The sequence below is a fragment of the Chroicocephalus ridibundus genome, chromosome Z (assembly GCF_963924245.1).
Source record: "Chroicocephalus ridibundus chromosome Z, bChrRid1.1, whole genome shotgun sequence".
NCBI lineage: Eukaryota > Metazoa > Chordata > Aves > Charadriiformes > Laridae > Chroicocephalus > Chroicocephalus ridibundus.
In genome coordinates this window covers 33415042-33436375 of record NC_086316.1, presented here as the reverse complement: position 1 = coordinate 33436375, position 21334 = coordinate 33415042, and positions in this window count along the sequence as shown.

Below are 21334 nucleotides of genomic sequence, written 5' to 3'. Positions count from 1 at the left end.
CCATTTCATTTCCTACTCTGCTTCTTATTCCTAAGGAAAAAGCGTGTGCAGCCATGCTCTATGTTTGGCAGTCTCTCTCCTGCTCTTCCTGACAGGTTTAATGAGAACCTGGAAGCAGCAAAGAGATTCTATCAGTACCCCCACCAAGAAAACCCTCTGTGGTGTAAACTGACTCCTTAGCAGGTGCCAAAGAATCCACAGGGCAGTGAGAGAAAAGGAGCGTGATATGAACATCCCAACTAGAACACATGCAACAGCCACATTTGCAACTTGGTCACCGGGAAATCTAGCAACTGCACCCTGCACCCTGCAACAGGACGACTGCCCCGCTTCCTGCTTAACTACTACCTCTCCATGACCTTAGTACATTGGTCCCTAGCATGCAAGTGACAACTTTGGCACCCTCCAGCCCTCTGTGTTTGCCTGATCTGCCTGGTGCTATAGGGCTTTCTTTAGTCACGTGGTCTTTGTCCTACTGAGAATTTCTCATGGTGCAAAAACCCTCTTTTCCTGTGTTCCTATGAACGATGGTGATAAACAATTACAATGCTGAAATATGCAGTTACATTGTTCCATGACATGAATTTACTGAAAAAAACCTTCCTAAATAAGAAATCCTAGCTGAGCTTTTTTTTTTGTCTTTATAGCCTTCTTGCCTCACATCTCTCCCTCCTCTGTGCCCAAGTCTTCATTTTAAAAGGAACTAAATTCAAAATTCAGCTGCAGGTGCCAGAATTCAGTAACACTGACTTTGATTTACTTTAAGCCTTGATATTTATTAATAGCTAAACACCACATTCTTTATGTTAAAAAAATACCAACATGTCATGTAAGCACTTCTTGTTCTAGAAACCATTTCTCCTCTGACACTTCTTACCACAAATACTGGTTTCCAGGAGAGATGTCTTTATGTGTTACTTTTCACTGCTGGGAAAGGCCATCCTGAACCAAGTAGCATCATAAACCTGCTGATCTTAATGCTCAGGCGCTATTCAACGGTTTAGCTTAAGAAAGACAGTAACGGCTAGCAGGCATTAGAGTGCAGGCTGTTTGCACATTGTTAACTGAAGTGGGCACTGAGTCAAATTTGATGCTGAATAGCCATGCCATCACTAAGGGAGAAGCTGAACCTATATATGGGTCCTTAATTAGAAGTGTCAGTGGCTGCAGAGGTCAGGAAGTGCTGCTTGTTACCGTGCAGGCACAGGAAACAAGAACGTGTTGGCAGGCAGATTATTAAAAGCAAAAGTATTTGTAGCGGGGGGGGGGAAGAAACAGTAACTTAGCTGTCTTTAGTCACCTAAGGTGATGAATCAGCTTGGTCAAGCTGTGGCATCAGTAAATTCTCAAAGAGGTTTTCAAGTGTTTGTATTTTCAGGACAAATCTCCCCCAGTACCCTGTAGCTAGAACTTCTTGCTTTGATAGCTTTGTCACCAATTAACAGCCTGCCAGGCAGACATACCCACCTCCTCCCCTGTGGGGAAGGGCTAGCTGCTTCTGACCAGGCCAGAGTCATTCTGCATCATACCTGGGCCCACTTTCCTCCATACCCCGAATCAGCTGGGGCTCCAAGACCATTGCTTTGAAGGTTTTCCCAACTTGCTTCTGCAATGGCAGAGTGCAGCGTTTTCTGTGGGGTGAAGCTGAGAGTCAGTGGTTGCGTGCCCTGGGAAGGAGCATAGGGTGGCAGAGGGAACTCAGCCTGCCTGGATGGTCGCAGGGAGCCAAGCCCGGTGCAGTGTCACCCCATGGAAGCTGGTCCCTGAAACAGACTATCATCTGCATCACCACATTGGAGTTGCCTGTCCCTGTGTTCTCACCTGCCCACTGCAGCTGGGCCAAGAAAACGGTGATTTGCCAAGCAGAAAAAAAACAAAAACAAAAACAAACAAACAAAAAAAAAAATCTAGATTTTCTACAGCTTCATTTCTTAAGAAGGCTGGACCTCTTGCTTCCCCTGCCATTGAGGCACTCATGAAGTCTCATGGATTCCTGAAGTCTAATAGGACAGAAGTTTGCTTTACTGCTTGCAGCCTTTCGTAAAGTCCTCCCCACTTTACTCAGCCACATGTTTCCTCAAGTCATGCAGCATTGCTGCTTCTCTGCCATGTTTTTTTGTACTTGACAAGGGGATTAAATCATTGAGATGAACTGTCACTGACATATAGAGGCACTATGAGCCTGTAAGTCCTATTTCTAGAGGAAACCAGGCAAGGAATCCTTACATCCAATTGCAGGCTGTTAAGCTTATCTGCACTAGTAAACTGACAAAGTTTCCATGTCTGAGCTTTCTTCTCATTTCCAAAACAGCTTCTGGCACATCCATCAAGTGAAATGAGGCTTAAGCAAGATCTCTCCCTTACTTTAGCTATTCTCAGTGCCTTTTTTCTCAAAGCGTATATGGGGAATGAGGCTTGGGTCACAGCAACACTGAAATTGACTGAGCTTTTGGAAGATTTTCGAAGGTGACCAGTGTTCCTGATAGCAGGAAAAAAAAAAAAAAGAAAAATAAGTTGGGACTATTTTGTGTCCATTTTAATGACTTTTGAAAGCTTTCAATGAGCACAAGAATTACTGTAACTAAGAATCAAGAACTATCAAGATCTGTCAAGAACATGAGATTTCTACATAGCCCTCAGTAAGAATGGTTTTCTGTTACTTGAATGTCTCCACTATTAGGATAGGTATCTGAGTATTCTCTTTTGCTGAAACAGAAGTCTTCCATTACCTACTCCATTTTAAACTGCAGCAGACTGAACTGCGAGTTTATTTATCAGCATACCCAGAACCAAACCCACACAGTATAATAGCTACAACAGGAGGTCAAGGGTTTTTTTCTGTGTTTTTCCCTCTGTTTTGTGTGGGTTTTTACTTTTAACTGTGATTAAGCTCAGTTTCAAAAAGTTGTCTGATACAACTCTACAAGAACTAATTGTGACAAATCACATCTCTTTTTTCAAGCAAAATGGCACAGGGAAGTAGATGAAGGCGGCACGCCTCACCCACTGAAACCATCCCTTTTCCACCATGTTATATGCTTGCTATGGTTTGAGAAAACCCATAACAATATGTTGTCGTTTAGACAATTATTCTATCACCCGATGACCCCCCTCTCCACCTGGAGAGGGGAACTGGGGAAAGCAAAGAAACACAAGGGCTGAAATATAAATAGATTTAATTGGATAATACTAAATAATTAACAGTAACACTAACAAACCAGTATTAATCCCGATGCTAATATAAGATATACAAGAATTACACTCAGCCAATTCTGTCAGCAGGCAGCTGTGCACTCCCAGCAGTGGACAGCAAATGTCAGACACTGCGAGCGCAACGGATTTGGGAGGAAGGGAAGCACTCAGGGGTCCGGCACCAGGGTGAGGAGTTTCTCTGGACCATTGCCATCAAGGGAGAGAGAAGAAAAACCTACACAGCAAACTTTCTGCTTTATATAGAATGTGACACTCATGTTGGCTAGCCTAGGTCAAACGCCCAGGCCTCGCTCCTCCTCATCCCTGCACCTGGCAAGGCTTGAAAACACTGAGATCTTGAATCCCACATAGCCTAGCTGGCTATAAAGTAAATATTTTCACAAATTCAGACACTGTAGTCTTCCAAAAGTGGAGTTTTCCACAGCATTAGAAGAAAAATTAGTCCTGTGTTGGTCAACCCAGGACAATGCTGTCCTCCATAAACCTGTCACACTCCATCTTGCTGTTATTCAGGCTTCTTAGGCTGTTCCAAAAAGATGACTTGCAGTTGCTAGAAAGCTGCTAATTTCCACCCTCAACATATTGGTGATCCCTTGTGCATGTGCCAGCACTGTGTGTCATCCAGCTTAGCTCCTCTCACTCCCAGCTGGTTTTCCGTTAGCTGATTTTCCATCCTCCTGCCCTGATGACTTTGTAGAGGACACTGTCATTGCACCTCGGCCCCTTTCGGCTGTGCTGCACCTGCCAAGATTATAATTTGTCACACTGCGCCTCATTTCAATATGGCAAGTGACCAGCGGTGCACACAGCATTTCAAAGGAGGCCTCAACAGGTCACTTGTGACTCTGAGAATCTCTCTCCTCTCTGCTGGCAATGTCCATGACATAGCTGAGGAGCTTCACAGTTGTGTCCCAGCAGTACGCTGATCACCTTGTAACTGGCATGCCCTCACATGTTTCATTTCTCCTGATGTATTTCCAGCTGATAACAACGATTCTGGCTGCTGGTTCTCAAAACCATAATCTTACCTCTTTAGGTTATTGAGACTCATGCTGCATCATCACTCTCATCTCCTTAAATAATCCAGCTCTATTTCTTGTGCCAAAAATCATTAGTAAAAATGTAAACAAGTTACGACCCGTATGTCATCACAGGTTGGTCCTGTCTCTGAATGGGCTATTGCAGTCAGCACCTACCACCTCTGTCCTTCCTTCTCTAAATCAGCTATTCCTCAGCATCCCAAACTGAGTTACAGTAAGTCCATCTTCCTCATTTCCTTGTTTAAATGTGAGTTTACTGAACAGACATTTTCTTTCTTTCTGAACCTCGCTGTTTACCTTACTAGATGAGGAACGTAATCCTCTCTACCTGAGAACAGGTTTCATCACCACTATGCTTCTCTTTCTGAACATTTCTGTCCATTGTGTTACCCTGTTTTATCTGGTCCTCTGTCCCTTCCTGAGTATCGAATACAACAACCAAAATTATTCTTTGGCTTTTCCTCAAAGTATAGTCATAGCAATCTTAGTCATTATTAACAGCTTAGAAGTCACTTATTAGGTCATGATTCTGTCTGGAGAAAAAATGTATCAAAGTTGTCTTGGTTTTTTTAGGTAGTTGAGTACGAGTTAACAATGGAAGCAGTCAAAAAAGACATCAAAAAAGAGAAAGAAACACAAACACTCTTAACAGTAGAAGTATGGAAGTTCAGAGCTGCAAAAAAAGATACCAGTTTGTGAGTATGATGCTTCAGGATATACCATCTATCCAGGTACAGCAGCATCTTGCTATCAGCTTCTTGCTGCCTGCAATACTTGAAGAATATTCAAAGGTGAGAGAGGAGAAGATGTGTCATGGGAGGAAGGGGTTTGGGGAGAGCAGAGCATTGTGAAGCACTGACAGTCAAAAAGAACGAAGCCATTTCTATAGGGGAGGCTCTAAAAACATGAAAAAATAATCAATCCTGTCGCCAAACCATGGTTCCTAGGAAGCAGCTCTTCATTCTATATGGAAGAATATATAGCATTTCTTCAAAGACTGCTTAAGAACTTAAAAAAAAAGAAGGCATACAAGAAAAAAACAGATAAAATGGCCAAACAGTGCCATCTGGGGACTGCTGCTGTAAGAATAGGTTGAGAAAAAAGCAGTAAAGTTAACCAAGGACCCACTTTTCCCACTCAGAATGAGCAGAGCTTTATTCTGTGCAAAGTTTTGATTATTTGCATGGGGCCAGTTTCAGGGTCGGGCACTGACCGTCGCACACTGCTGCATTAACAGCCGGACTGCTCCAGGAAAGGAATACCAGCACACCTCTAAATGCAAGAGCCAAAGCCAAGCAGCAGCTTTGTTAAATTTTCTCAATACAAAGAATTTTTCCATCTGAAGTTTGTAGGGAACAGGAGACTTCATGGAGATCAAGGAAAGGACAATATGACATAGGACCAAGGGAGGAATACTTTCAGACCTTCCCGTTTTATTATGCTGCAAAACAGGAGTTTATTTTACAAAGCCTTCAGAGCACAATGTTCCTCTGTTTAAACCAAATATTTTCAGGTGGCTCCCTGAGATTTTGCAGATTTTGAAATGGAAGCAGCAGACAGGTACCTTTTTTGATGAAAGCAAGATTCTGCTAGAAATCCTGCGCTGCTGGGAATCTTTGCAATGGAGGTGGTCCACTTCTTGGACAAGACACAGGTGTTTACATAGGTGTCTCACCCTATATAGAGTTGGCACGCAGCGAGCATCACCATGTAGCTGTTTATACAAGAGGTGGGAATATGCTTGTTTTCCAGGCTGGCGCAGCTGATAGGAATGGGAGCGGAGATCTCTTGGAAGGACGTGTGTGTTTTTTCAGAACTGGTGTAGGGCAAAGGAGAGTGCAGGAGTAAAGCATCTGGTAGTGCCTTCAGTCAGCCAGAGATCCAGTCTAGGCTCTGCAGGAACACAGGCTTGATGGATGCCTGGAGAACACAGGGAAGGTTTGCAGGCTTTTCATCAGAACGTAGAAAACCCCAGAGATGACCAGATCTGCTGAGCTGGGTGTTGTGCAAATGCAACACAGAGTGGGTGCTCTTATCCCAAAGTGGTATATACAAAAACAAGTAGGGAAGTAACAGAGGCAATAATTTATTGCATTTTTCTCAAAGGCCTTAGATTCCTTTGAAGGATTTTGAGTATTATTTTAAGACTTTCAACTTAAGCTGGATCAAAGAAAAATGAAGAATGAGTGTGTGGTCTTCAGTGAGAAGCTATAGAAGTAGTGCAGACTTTCTTTAGTTTCACTCTCTAGTAGCTCAAACTGACTACAAGATAGAGCACCAGACGAGTTCTTGTAAAACTGAGAAGTTTATGCAATTTTTGGCTACCCATCTGTCGTATTTTAATATCTTCAAGCTTTCAAAATGTTCGGTACAAGTATTCCCCTCCGTTGTATTTATAGAATGTATATCACATGATATTTATCCTGTTTAATATTTATAGTGTATTCATTTCAATTAACCTGCTGCAATACACAGTTCGTTTTCAGTTCCTTTGCAAAGTCTGCATTCTCTTGAGCTAATCCCTAGAACTCAGTTCTCGTCTAGAGACCAGGGGCTGGGTTAGCTGCTTCAACAACAGCAGATGCTCTGCATCCTCATGAACCTGCCTGACATTTAGGGTCACCACAGAGCTGATGTTATGGCTGCTGAGTCTGGAGGGAGAACAGTAGGCACCAACCTCCTTCCCCCTTACCTATGCAAGGAAAGCAGAACAAGTCACCCAACAAGAACCCCATTTCTCCACTTTCCCACTCAGTCTGAATAAACAAACATAAGCAGTGTTTTGGCCATCTCTCTGTTGTGGTCGCACTGGCCATGGTGCAGCCCCGAAGATACCATCAGCCTCGGTGGGGACAGCTTTTTGTCCAAACAGGCACTAGGCAACCTGGTCTTGAGGAAACTCACCATCAGTGAAACTGAAATAAAAACATAGTAAATGAACTCCCTCCAGCTCGTGGTACTTTTCAGGCAGGGCAGGCAGTTCCCAGCAGGCACACATGACCTCCCAGCACTCAGTAGTTCCCCTCAGCTGCAGCCAGAGCCTCTCTAGGTCCTGGGGGAAGTTTCTCAGCATCCTTGCTAAGGCACAGCTGTGGGTTTGTTCACGGGTGCTCTCAAGCCCACACTTGAGCTCTCTTGCAGACTCCATTGCTCTCCCTTCTTCCACCCAGGTCCCTGGACGGTTTGACTCCCCAGGCAGCGCATTTGACTGTTGTGACATACGGGTGCCGCATACTCTATTTTCACAAAACTGTGTTCTTTAAAAGGTCTGTTACCACAGATAAGATAGGTGCTGTATACCAATTGGCAAAGGATGCCTTTTGCTGGAATTGCAAAGTCCATGCAATGCAGGTATACCAGGGGAACAAGACTCGACAAGAATGTTTTAAGTGGGGCCTAATATAGAGTGTCAAAAAAATCACCATCACTTATTCAGTTCTTCAGATACAAAAGAAATATGTATTCACCTCCTTTAGGAATTAAACCACTGACCTTTCTGAATGCCAGAGAACCTAGAAGTAAGGCAGAGGGAGAACGGTTATCGTCTCATTAAAACATACATCCCAAATGTAACTACTGTTGGACCTGACACTAGCTGGGGAGAAGGAGGACGACAGGATGCCGTTGTTAGAGCAGAATCTGTGTGGAGGGGTGGGGGTTGGTTGCACAGAGGATGCAGGCTGGCACAGGTGTCTCCAACTTTTCGTGAGGCATTTGACTTATTTCTGCATGACAGATGACACAAGTGGCATCCTTGCTAAGGTTGTTTGTGAAACGCAGGAAGCAGCAGTGACCCAAATCAGGAGGTTTTTCTCCTTGGAAGAACCCCCAGAAACGTGTTTCTGTGAGAGGCACTCAGGCATGGTGCGTTTTCTCCTGGGCGCCTGAGCTCCCCATGGTGGTGGGATGCCAGGTGGCACATACACATCTGCCAAAGGGGTTTGTCTCAGAGAGCTCCCTCAGCTCCAGGGCAGGCCATGCAGAGCCCCGCACCTGCAAGGGGCTTATCCCGACCCCCCTGCAACTCCCTTGGAAGAGCACGTGGAGACCCACCTCGTGATTCATAGCAGGTACACAGGCACCCCATGACGAGACACCCGCAGGTCCCGCTCCCAGCCCACTGCTCAGAAGAAGGTGCAGCAGGCACTGCTCGAGGACACTGCCTGTGCTAACTGCTTGGCAGCCTTTGATCACTTGTTTAAAGCCAATTTCCTCTACAGGGCCTACAGAGGTAAGAGAGTTCGGTCCATGCTTGGGTTTCAGGTGGTACAAGAACATCACTTTTAACTGTGTAGGTGTGGACAGCCCTCACTAAGATGACACAGGGCTGCCAGTTGCTGCCTTAGCCTGCAACCCAGATGCATGGTTCACTGGTGGGACTTGATGCCAGGCTGGGGCTCGGTAGCTGGAAGTGCTGAGTTTCTACACAGTCTGGAAGGGTTGTGTGTGGTGGTGGTGGAAGTGGGTTTGGAGCCCAAATATACAAGGGGCTGAGACTCTTCAGAAATTTGGCTTTCCCAGATGGCCTACGGGTCAGTGGAGGGAAACATGGGAGGAAAGGTGGGGAGAAGGCAGCATTTCTGGGAGTCCACTGCTAAGGTGACTTCATGTCCAAGCCAATAGCTCCATGTGCTACTCACTAGATTGCAGAATTACAGCTGAAAACCAAGCAGACGCCTCTGAGATGCACACTACCTGGAAATGTGGAGCCCAGGCTGTATCAGCAGGAACAAGATTTTCCAGTTTTCAGCTGAGTCTGGCTGCCTAGTTCACCCACACATTGGGAGCAGCAAGGACAGGACAGGACAGGACAGGTGCTTCGACGCAGCAAACAGAACCAGCTGTAGCTTTCTTCAGAGTGCAGTGGCAGACCAGGAGATGAGGACCTGTGCCATTTTCATGTTGATAGTACCCCACATGCTGGCAGTAAGCGTCCTGCCGGGACTGAATGGGAGCCGTTATTGGGAGCCGTCCCAACTGCAGTGATAAGGCAGGTATTTCCTTCCATTCGCCAAGTGCTAGTCATCATTTATTTATAGGTGGCTTCTGTTCGCTGGTAACCAGATAACAATTATTACAGCAACTTGGCCCTTATGATTTTTCAAACAAACAAGCAAAAAAAGTTTCTTTCTGCCTTTACCTGTCACCTGTACCGTGTGAGAAGGCATGTCCTGGACAGGCTGGGACAGCAAAAAAAATCACCTATTTTTACAGGAAGGTTTGGCCATCGTACATTTCATGAAAAACTAAAATTATTTTGAAAATCAAGAACTGCTAAAGAATTTTTGTTTCTGCTTCCAAAAAAAAAACAACCTGTGTTTATATCCACTGAGGCAACCAGATTCCTTCACCAACAGTAGTTGCATGTATTTCCTTTAGAAGAAAGAGTGTACAGATGCTGGCAGATACATCCCTGCCCATTTCTAGGCTGCCAAGAAGCAGAGCACACCATTTCCAGCATTGGGAAAGCAGCTTCCCAGATTTTCTGTGACCAACTCCCAGTCCAAGCCGCAGTTCTGCTGGCTTGATGGCAGCGGGGTGTTCGCGACAGGGAGCTGCTGCATCATACTCAAAGGGGCAGAGCTAAGGCTAAATAAATATTCAGACTCCCCTGTGCCTTGTTTAGCAACTGACTCTTGATTTGAAGGGAATTCTCTGAAATACTTAGAGGATCCCTCTGAGAGGCCCCTCCAGGCGAGAGCTCCTGAGTGGCAGGGTTCAAAATGCCTGAACTCCTTGGTCGGGGGAAAATTCTGCATCCAAATTTATTGTCAAGCAGTTCCTCTGTTTTTGAAAGTTACTTTATTTGATTGGTGTTCAGTGACTCTTGCAGTGTCTCATATGCTAAGCGCTCAAACACCAGCATGAACCAGAAATCCGAGAATAGCTTTTGCAGTCCTAGGACAGTCTCTGTGACTCTTCTGAGGAACCACTGTGTCTCACAGCACTGCAGTTGGTCTTTATCTCATCTTCTCACTGCCCTGTATTTCCAAGGAAAAAACACAAACCAACCCTAACAAAAAAACAAACCCAAAGAAAGCCTGTGATGTGGTCACAAGGGGAAAATTGTCCAGATTATAAGTAATGTTGCATTTGTGTTGCCAAAGCTGAGGGAACGATGTCCCCACATCCTGGGGAGCACCATTTGGTAGTTGTCGTTCACATGCTTCTATGCACGGTAACAGAGGTGCTTAAGGAAGGACTGGTGGTTACCCTGGAGGTCAGTTTCCTAAATGAATATCCTTCTGAGATCATGCGGTAGCGATAACTGTAGGTAACCAGCTGCCAAGGCATATTTCAAGGCAGGTTTGTGGTTTTCTGCAGCTATACTGCCTGGGGATGCACAGGGAGCCTTTGCATCTCCCTCCCTCCCATCTGCTGTTTGCTGATCAGCTCTCCGTTGCAGGTATACCCTGGGTACGAGAGCACCATGTAGGGTACTGTCTTCCTACATGAAGATCAGGCTAGGAATTCGTGTAATTTTTGGTTTTGTGCAGCTAACTCCTGCCCAGAAACCTACTGAAATGAGGGAGAAATAAGTCTCTTTTTTCCCATCATAAGAAAACAGATTTTGTAAGTTACTAGGTAACAGGTGTGAGGGGGTGGTGAGGAGTTAGTGAGTATTAGCTCTGCTCCATGGGGCTCTCCGTGATTAATCCACATACGGGGATCCAGAGCAGAGCTAAAGACTTGTCTAACAGCTTTAAGCTTTTCCTATATGATGAATAGGAACTGCATCTCAGGCACTATTGTGCTACCAGTACAGCCATAGACCACAGCAGTGCTTAGCAGGAGCTCGGAAGAAAGCTGCCATGTTGAAAAGGAGACTCCCCCTGCAGGAGAGCCCCAGCTCTCCACTGCTCTCATTTAGAGCACCCCTTCCCAAGAAGAACCTGGTTGGGTTTGATGGGTGCTGCAGCTTCCCACGCCTCAAGCACCACCTCGGACACTGCATTTGTGCCTGCTCCCCTCCCATCCCGCCACAGCATTTTAAGGCATGTGGTGAGAAACATGCTGCCCTGGGTTAGCCAAAGGAAACAGTCTTCTGTTCAGCGGTAAAGCAAATTTGAATCCCTTGGTCAAACACTCTCATCAAGCAGGGAGGAGAAGTAAGCAGTGGGTTTCCCTGGAGGTTTTTGCTCCACCAGCCAGGAGAAAAGTCTGCCAGCAGGAACCAGTTCCTAGCGGTGGAGGAGCAGGGTCACATGCACCTGAGAGAGAAATGCCGCTCTGCAATGTTAATTATCGTAATACCCACAAACGACCCTGTGCCCTCCTCCCCAGCTAAGCTGGATTGAGATGGAGCTCATGGAGGAAGGATATACAGGTCCCAGTGAAGCTCTTGGCAGAGGCCCCACCACATCCAAGGCCCACCAGCTCCTTCAGGTGTGGTGGGACTTGAAGAGCCACAGCTCCGAAGGCCACAGCTCCAATCCAGAGGCTGGCAGTGGAGCACTTTGGAGGCTGGACCAGGTGGGAGAGGGCCCTTTTCCTAACTCTGAGAGCATTTGAAAGAGGAGAACTGACCCCCAGATCAGGGAGGTTTTCCTCAGAAGACTTTCTTAGTGCTGAAGTCAGTTGCTTCGCTTTCCCAGCAACACCCCTGCAGGCTGCCCCAGTAGATGACTCCCTGGGCAGTTTCCAGGGTGGGAGGAAGCCATTGCCCACCCACAGTGCGAGGCCACCGTCTGGGACTCACACGAGTAGGGCCATACCTCAGCTCCATCCCAGCTCCGGGTTGTCCAAGGAGGGGAAGATCGAGTTGAAGCCTACCTGGCATGCTCCCATCTCCACCCAACCCGCAGGACATGTGAGGGAAGGAGGTGCTGTGCCCATTCTCCAGAGGAGTCTCACAGGATGAACTGGGGACATCAGGATGCTACAGGAGCTTCAATTAAAAGCCAGTCACAAGGCACTGAGTTGTGCCTGTTTCTCACAAGTCGCACCCTCCCCTGTCCTTCCTGCCCTCGCTGCAAGGCAATGGCAGGAATGACTTGGACGGCTGCCCCCTGCATCTCCTCTCTCCCTGCTGTGATGAAAAGGAGTGGAGATGGAGTATTGATAACCGATGGATGGTGCTGTGACATGGCCTTGCAGGGGACTCTGGACAGAATGCAGTGGAGGAAGAAGACTGAAATTTCCAGGCCACCTTGAGGGCTGTCTGGGTTCCACAGGCCCGTCAGAGATGAGAGAGGTGGCTGAACTTCACAGGGCAGGGAGTTTTGTGGACCTTCAGGGGAAGGACTCTTGGCATACCAGCAGTGACCCAGGAACAGCATTAGTAATAGCATAGGGACAGAGATTGTATGGATAACCATATCAGAAATACCAAACTTGAGTATGGATGTAGCAAAATGGGAGCCAGTGGAGAAGCAGTAATTTGGAGGCAGTTTGTGAGGGGACTGAGCTGAGAAAGGGAAGGACCAGGGCAGAAAAGAGATCAAGTAACAGGATGCTAAGGTATGCATTCAGGGCTGCCCAAGGACAACCGCCACACAGCCTGCACCTGACCACCACGCCTGGGGCAGAAAAATAAACCAAACCTTCTTTCTGATCATACCACATGTGACTGACTGCAGCCAGCAGGGTGAGGAGAAGAGCAGGGAGCACCGGCTGGCTAGCAAGGGGGCACCCAGGACTGACAGACCAAGCATCCTCATGCCCAGATGCATTCCAGACCTGATGGCCTCAACATCTTCCTAACACCTACCAGAATCCTAATATCATGTGGACATCCGCATAGGAGTGCGTGCGTGCTTCCCACCTCCCTGTGCACACATAACCCCTCGGCAGTTTTAAATGCGTGTGCAGGGAAGCAGGGAGACCTTTACAGTGTGAGATGCTCTTCAAAGATCTCTGGTTAGGTTGATCATGTCAAATGTTGCAATGAGATAAAACAATCCGTCTCAGGTGCAGCTTCAAACTGAAACTCTAAATATGGATTAGAATAAAAACAGTTGCTGTCATCAAACTCATCAAGCAAGCTGAAACACAGAGGGAAGAGGTCTGCTTGCATTAGCCAGGAACAGAAAGACCAGGTGACCGAAAAGAAACCTGGAGTCAAAGCCAGTTGATGAGAGAGGAGACTGATTATAAAGTCTTTCTTGGATCAAAATGCAAAGTGAAGTGTGAGCAGCAGTAAGCACCTCTTTAAGTCAGCCTTCAAATGTTCCTATTTTCACACACAATTAGCTTCACTAGAGCAGTAAGAGCTGCCTGAAGTCCCCTTAAAGTAATCATTGCTTGTGGAAAATTTCCTCTTGCATCTTTGTTATGGTTTCTCCCACATTTCGTTCTGAATAGGTGATCATTTCAGTCAGAGAGTGGGAGGAAACATCTGGGCCCATCTGGCTCGATTAAAGTGCCTTGTTCCAAAACCCATCATTTTCTGTTCATCTTGTTGTATTTTCACTTTTGTCTGAAATTAGGACACACTTGGAAACGCTAATTATTTCATGAACCATCTAACATCAGACTTAATACATCTTTTGTTGTTGTTATGCAGAGCCCTTACTTTCAATTCTTTTGTCCGCCGATACCAACGTAACACTGTTTGGCTTATCTCATTTCACAGCCACGAAAGCTGTCCTAGGCAGTAGAAGCGGCGATGCGTGTGGCAATGTGCTCTGCATACCCAACGTGTCTGCTGGCTGGTCCCCGTGCCCTCCAGCACGCAGAGGGAGATGGGGGAGGAGGCAGATGGTGCTGTGCGGATGACAGAGAGGAGATGCTGTCAGCCGGTTCCCACCGCCCAGACCCCCTGGCTGACGGGGTGCACCACCCCAGGGCTCTGCATCCTCTGCAACCCAGTGGGCCCTGCACCCGCACGTGCAGCAGGATTACAAAGTGCATCGGTAAAACCCCTTCTGGGGCCAAAGGACACTCAGCGCGAGGTGCAGACCTGACGGTCTCAGACCCAGCTGTTGGGCACCTCCTCGGACAGAGGGTGGGAAGCTTTAAAAGGTGCTGTGCCCCATGGCTTAGAGCAATTGTCAAACACAGGAGGGGCGGGAGGGGAGCCTGCAGGGAGCACCAGCCCCTCCGCAGCAGTGAGGAAGGATGGGTCTGAACAGCAGAGATGTGTCTGTTGCAGAAGCGCGTGCTAGAAGACTTAAGAAGCACAACTTGGGGCCTTAAGGAAGACATTGTGTCCCACGCTTTGTAGCTGCTGTGAGAGGAAGAGGAGCAGGGGCAGGGAATCACCTCCCTCTCCAAGACATTTGGAACGGGATTTACAGGATGCAGTAAGTGTCCAGTTCCTCTGGTCTCCTGCCCTGGCATGAGTTGTGTCAGGGAGAAGCAGCAGGAGCAGGAAAGTGTGTGTCTCCAGAGGCCTGGCTCAGAGCTCCCGATGCCTTTTACTCAGGCCATTGCCCCATGGCACAAAAGAGTACGTTGCCATAACATGAGCCACTGGAGAAGGGCAGATCCTTTCTCTGATGCTGAAATATTAAACCTGCGTTTGCAAGGTCGGCTGTTCCAATGCTTCAGGCTCACACCATCACAGACACTGTGCCAGGGAGCTTTCCAGAAACTCCACGGTCTGATCTGCCCTGGACTTACAAGAGCAAATGCACCAAGATGCTGTTGCAGAGGCCCAGAGCACACATGGCAGGTAAATCTAGGACTGGGTCTTTGGGGAAGAAGCATGCAGATTCCCAGGTGCCATATGCCGTGTTTCCAAAACGTCTGCCCTGAAGTCAGGTGTTGAAGCCTGCAGCAAGTGGTTCAACTGAAGGGCAATTCTGCCCTTCAACCGGCCACTCAGCATCCCAGAGCGCAGCAGCCCCTGCAAGCCCTAGAACAAGCTCCTGCAAACAATTCTCCCTGCAGCGATGCTTAGCCAGCTCCCTTGGCAGATTTCCACATCAAGCCTGCAGCGGCAGGAGCAGAATCAGTTCTGCCTGGCGAGGTATTTCTGCCGGCCAGTGCAACACAAACACAAGTCTGTGCAGCCGTGGGCTGCTCATGGCTCAATTGGCCAGTGGTGGCCCACTGCACTGGATGCACCTAATCCTGATAACTATGCAAACCATGGCATTGCAAGTAGGGAGGAGGGAAACAGCTCATGCTGCCTCATCCTCCAAGTCCCTAGGGCTGAAAGGTCCATATTGGCATGTCTGAAAGCAGGAAAGATGCTAAGTGGATGTGTTATTTGCTAGACATCAATTACAGACCAGCGTAAACAGCTGATCTCCTACTGAATTCACTTCTTTATTATGCAGTTTGTTAGAGGATTATTCAGACAGCTCAGCTGGATCTCACTAGCACTTCAATATTTATTCTGCCCTTTAGCAAAATGCAGAACTGCAAAGCCTAAGTTTCTCGCTAAACTCTCCTGCCGGGAAGACAGCACGCTGCTAATGTTGCAGAGACTCACTCTCTCCTCCACAAAGGCTGATGGCCTCCCACAGGGACACCCAGGCATCACCAAGGAGGCACGTCTGCCCAAGCCAGGTACCCACCTGCACAGGCTGGTCTTCCCTGCGGAAACCTGGGTCGTAGCTAAAAAGCTAAGTGGAGGTGTGACTGCAATTATACTTACCACCAAGGGAAGCACTTCAGCTTTCCAAAAATGCCGTAGCGAGAAAAATAGAAGATTAACCGCTATTTCAGATTACTCCAACAATGGAGCTGCAGAGAGGTCAATAAGCAGATATGTGAAAGCCACATATCTGAAAACAAGGCTCTGCTTTGGCACATGTTTGCCAAGAGCGCCAGGCTGCTTTCTTGTTCCTGCTCATTGCTCCAAAACTGAACGGCTTCAGTATTGATAAATGACATGTAAAACAAGGGCAAACATTAGCTCAGACAGTCAAACATCTGAATATAGGAAACACACGGGCCTGTAGGACCCATATCAAACTTGAGATTTTTTTTTAGAAGCTATCTAAATAATTGGAAGTATTGATGTCCCATTGTGAAGTCCATGGTATTGTAGGTTGTTTGAAGGATTTCACTGCTCCTAAGTCTTGGAAATTCCTTACAGGGGAAGGTGGGTGTTTGCTTGCCACAAATGTATCACTGGCACACAAGAATTTATGAAATTTCAGGTCTTAAGGTGCCCTGGACCTTCACACCTAGAAATAGTAACCTTGTAGTTCAGCCATAGCTTTAGAACATTAATCCCTTATTTGTCAGGCCTTGAATCTATCTTTGCTCTGTTTCAGCCATCCCTGCAAAATTAGTTAAGATGTGTCACCTGCACCTGCAATTTACCATAGGATTAGACACATATTGTCGAGCTTGTCCTAGCTGCAGCAGCAAAATTGTCTAATGGCCAGTGTCTGACCTTGTCTTGTGGTTTAGAGCTTTTTTTTTTTTTTTGCCATTGCCCAAATCTTTTAGCATAAATTTTGTTTAGCTTGTGCAGTGGGGTGGGGCTCTCCCTAAGAAATCATGTCATATATAAACAAACAGCAAACCTGAGTAATCATGGTATAATTAACCCTTTGGACCCACAGGAGAGGAGAAAGTATAACCTATTAGCAAGTGTGGGTTGAAACACACAAAGACATCCTAAATGTACCTAAGAACAAGAAGGAAGAAGTTTCCCACTATCAACAGAGCATTTCTCCTGGCAAAGGACACAGGTTGCCAATGAGCAACGCACAGGAAAGGCGAAGGCAATACGCTGTTGAAGGAACTAGCGCTAGAAGTAAAGAACTGTACTTTTTAGGGGAAACATTTTACTCTTTTCCTCTTCTCACGTTGGAGGAGCCAGGTAAGAAGCACAGCTGTGCCCACAGGTGAAGCCAGGACACGTCCAGGCTCTCGGACTCTGAGCGAACATGTTTCTTTGGGTTCACACGGGGACTGGTGGCAGCACTGCTCTGTGCAAACACCCCCCGGCACCCTTCATGATGCATTCCTCCCAGCCACGTGCACCTTCCCCAAGCTGCCCTATAGAGGCTTCAGGAAATTTCATTTGTAAGACTCTAGCTGTTTCCAAGAGAAGGGTAGAAGAAAAATGCTTGATTTTGCTCACATTGAACTCCAGCGACTGGGAGAAAGTGCAGGGGTGGGTCTGGCAGGAGGACACTGGTTGGAGCAGCAGGTGGACCTGTGCCTTCTCCTGTGCCTTGGCCAGCGGGGATCATTAAAAATGATGCAGCCTTTGTCCAGTTAAGGGATACAAAGGTCCACCAGCATTCTGCAGACCAGGAGCTTAATTTCACATTCCTGGATAGGTGTGTGGTCTTTTATCATCTCCTTCTTGTACGTTTCTGCACAAACAATGAATACTTGTGCTAGGAAAAGTGCCTTTGGGAAATGCATTTGCATTTCAATCTGTCTGTGGAAAAGAATAAGAAGTATTAAATGCCACCATGGATCACAGCAATAGACCTTCCAGCCTACGCTAATCTTCCAGCAGATGCTGATCTTCCAGCATCAGCAGTAATCTTCTAATATTATTTGCACAGTGCTAAAATTAAAGAACTGCATTTATCATTTCACAGCAGACACATTACACTTGACGGCAACAGAATTAAAAGTTGAAGCTCATCTAATTTTATTTACTGTACACAAGATGCTTGATCATATTAAAGATGCAGTTTCCAACCATTCCTCCAGGTAAAACTCAAACTTCACTTTTCAGGCCTTGTTGGTATCAGCTCCTTGTGGATTGCTGTTACACTGAATTTTATATCTTCCTGCATGACTGTAAATAAATACGGATCAATTTATTATTTTTTTTGAAGCTGCTGGCATCTTTCTTCAGACAGGAGTCTTCCCAGGGCAGAACTTAATTCAGCACCTGAGCTTAGGTACTTAACATGCTGACCAGATGAACTTTGCGGTGTTCATGGTGGGGCATCTACTGGTGAGAGATCAGTCTTTTCCACGAGAGCACGTGGAGGATGCCAGCCCTGAGGCTAGTGCTTGACAGCAAAGGCACCTTTGCATCCTTTGCAGCCACCCACGAACAGTTGACGGCTCAACAACAACACTATGGGCGAAGCAGCCCGGGCCAGTCAGTGCAGCCTCATTTGCTGGGGGGTCCGCACAAGTATGGGGACAGTATAGCAGATTGCACTGCCAGGAAGCTTTGGCTGCTTAGACTCTTCTTCCTTCTCCCATCACAGGCAACTGTGTCTGAGGATATGCACTCTAAATACTTGCACGTCTGTACTGAGGTCACATCTACTCACCTGAGCACGTGCAATGCACAGCCCTGTGATCTACCTACTTACTCCAGAGCTTTCCTATCCCGTTTCCAGTCGTGTGTCTAACCGCTCCATCCACTCCCCCCACCGTGTTCAGAGACTCCAGTGGCGCACGTCTCCTCTTCCCCTTTTCTCTAGCTCTAAGAAAGTGACAGCAAGGTAGGTTATTTGGTCCTGTTTCAAGTAGTGGACCACCTGTTGTCACAGGGTAGCAGTTAAAAAGCAGCAAGGCAGAACCTGTGGGCTCCTGGAGTGGGAAAGCGGGCAGCAGAGCCCCAGCCTGAAAGAGCAGCAGTTACACAGCAGGTTCCCCAGCAGAGCCTGGGGAGATGAGCCAGGTGCTTCTGCTGCTCTCCCAGCCCCGGCCCCACAGACAGCCGCGAGCACTGCCTCAGGCACCAGCAGCTCTATGAATTCAGACATCCAACAGCAGCCCCTTTTCTGCTGCATTCACATACAAAATACACAAACACATACAAAATGATTAGTGGGACACAGTTTTGGTTAAAAAAAAACCCTGTATGGTGCAAGTGCAAAATGGCTACGAATATGTCCTTCTGCCAGCAGATGGCAATCAAAACAAAGAAACATAATTACTTCTGATAAATAATTCCTCTTGCTGTCAGGTGCGTTTGATTCACAGGAGCAATGCAGCTGCCACCCACCCCGAGGGGTGCATGGCAGACATTGGCGCTCTGTGTCCCCCAGCTTCTGCCCCCTCCAGCAGGGATTGCAGCTGCCGCTTCTCCTGGCAGGGCCGTGCTGGCTGCAGCCCTGCCTGCCATCAGAAGGGCTGGCGCAGGGCAGCCACCGCCCTGCCACCTCCCCTCCTCCTCTCCTGGCAGGGTGGAGAGGATTGTCACCTAGTATGGAGCCCACAAGGCCAAGGACAGGCCAAGAAGAGCTGTCTACATTAGGAAAAGCAGAGCACAGGACAGTGACGCTTCTGCCTCTCCCGTTTGGCTGAATTCCTAGTTTCGGGGCCCTCACTACAAGACAGACATTGAGGTTTAAGACCACGTCCAAAGACGGGCAACAAAACTGGTGACAAATCTGGAGCACAAGTCTTATGAAGACTGGCTGAAGGAACTGGGGTTGTTTAGCCTGGAGAAAAGGAGGCTGAGGGGAGACCTTATCGCTCTCTACAACTACTTGAAAGGAGGTTGTAGCCAGGTGGGGGTCGGTCTCTTCTCCTAAGTAACAAGCAACAGGATAAGAGGAAGTGGCCTCAGGCTGCATCAGGGGAGGTGTAGACTGGATATTAGGCAAAATTTTTTCACTAAAAGGGTTGTCAAGGCTGCCCAGGGAAGTGGTTGAATCACCATCCCTGGAGGTATTTAAAAGACAAGTAGACATGGAGCTTAGCAACATGGTTTAGGGGTGGCTTTAATGGTTGGACTTTATGATCTTAAGGGTCCCTTCCACTCCAGGTGATTCTATGATATCCCCAAATACCCTTTTTTACATTTGGAGGTGGTAAACAATTGCAGCTCAACTCTCCATGGGAGGCGATGTGCTCCTCATGATGCCCAACACACAGGAGAAGAAATACAGAGGTCTGAAGTGGCCCCTCCTTGCACATGTCAGGAAGCAGCTGCATCAGGTGGGCACAGAAGCAGATGAGGAATTTCCAAGTCCAAATTTACCAGCACAAGCCTAATAGGCATTAGGCTCGTGCTGGTAGGAGCAGCATAAAAGCCTGGTGAGAAGTGGGAGTGGGAGGAGAAGGGAGGGCAGCTTCCATGGTGAAGCAAGATAGTTGTGAAAAACACGTAGTGGTAATAAAAACCCTGCATTCATCCCTCGTTTCATGATGAGTCACTGAGGGCAGGAGAGGCAAGTTTAGCCATAATATACAAAAAAGTCTCAGTGAAATTAAGCAGAATATGCACTCGTTCAACAAATCAATTCAATCCATTGAAACACTTGTGGGAGTTCAGTTCTCATGGTTCATACATCCCTATAATAAACCTGGCACCTTATTTGCCCCTAGGGTGGACCACTGCTAGGATGCAGAGAGAGCAGGTGTGGAGCAGGAGACATCACAGCTACTCACTGCTGCAGGTTGAGTGTTTCTGGTACTGCTTTGCTGAAACTGGTTGGTTTCCGCACAAAGTCGGGTGAGTCCATTGTTTCAGAAACTCCAGAAGCCTGAAGGAAGCTGAAGTGTTGGAACCAAAGACCACAGGGAAGGCTCTGGGTCAAACACTCCATTAACAGCTTCTACGAAGGCTGTCAACATCACTGAGCTACATAACGGAACTGCCAGGACCTAGCCAGCAGAGATCAGCAGAAGAGCAGACCCAGTGGATGCACTGAGCTCAAACACTAAGCTAGGAAACACTCAGCACTCCACAGCACACGATATTCCTACATTAACAAGCACACCAAGTACAACCAGATCTCCTGATTTCCCTGTTTTTTGAGGCACTTCCATTCTATTTTCTACATAAGTTGTTCTACAAACACAGTATTCCTCTTTCCAAAGCCAGCAAGGTTTAGGCTGGTACTCAAAATTCACAGCTATCTACTTCATTTTATTTCATAGTGGAGAAATAAACAGATTTAACAGCTGCAATCCTAAACCTCTAAAGAGGCCCATCATTTAAATTAGCTTCCTGAGCAAGTTGGATGAGCTGCCCCTCCAGGTTTCACCTTGCACATTAGAAGTCTGCTGAATGCATTGCGTATTCCTTGGCAGGGAGGCAGCACACTGACAATCCCGTCTCCTCAGTGCGACTTGCCGAGCACTTCTGCTGTCTTGTTGCTCACCAAAACCATGCACAAGGAAGGAAGTGCGGAAGCTCACCAACTGGTAAGAGCCAAGTGAGGCCTCCCGAAACATGAGCCCACAGACACCCACACAGAGATAATGACTTAATTCCTGGGTCTGCTAGCAGCATTACACACCAG